The sequence below is a fragment of the Orycteropus afer genome, unplaced genomic scaffold, assembly GCF_000298275.1.
Source record: "Orycteropus afer afer isolate SDZICR_OR568_19922 unplaced genomic scaffold, OryAfe1.0 scaffold00102, whole genome shotgun sequence".
NCBI lineage: Eukaryota > Metazoa > Chordata > Mammalia > Tubulidentata > Orycteropodidae > Orycteropus > Orycteropus afer.
The window spans coordinates 8,662,108-8,662,706 of NW_006921689.1; positions in this window are offsets into that span (position 1 = coordinate 8,662,108).

A 599-nucleotide genomic window follows, 5' to 3' on the forward strand; every position below is an offset into this window, starting at 1 on the left:
GGTACATTTTATTTAGGACATTATATTTGATCAGTTTTTTAAATCAGTTTTTTTCAAATTATCTCGTAAGAGCAGTTTAGAAGTATTCTGTGGGAAAACATATGTTTTGTATTTCTTGATAGAACACTGAATTGAATATAGTTAGCCAGGTTTCTCCATACAGGACTTATCAACAAATATGCATTCTGAATTTCCAAGAAGGAAATGTTATATGTATAAATTTCAAATATATTTGATAATGAAACACACCCTCTCCATTTTTATTTTGCCAACAACTCATACATTGAAACATTGTACTACATCTACCAATCTATCTAGTTAGTTACCCTACCAAATCTAACATACTGAGGTTAGTTGTAATCCTAGTGGATATTTATTCAGTTTTTGTCAACTTGTTGTTAGTTTCTATGTGCTTACAAATTATCTTTTCAGATGATTGTAGATTCTTCTTTCTTTGTCTTGTCAGGCTACATTATTTTCTTCTTCTAAACTCTACTACCTTATTCACTCCTCTCCATTTATCTGAGATCTCACCATCTGTGTTGTCATTTTTAAGGAACCACCTTAGAAATAGGAGCTCTGGTAGCATAGTGCCTAAG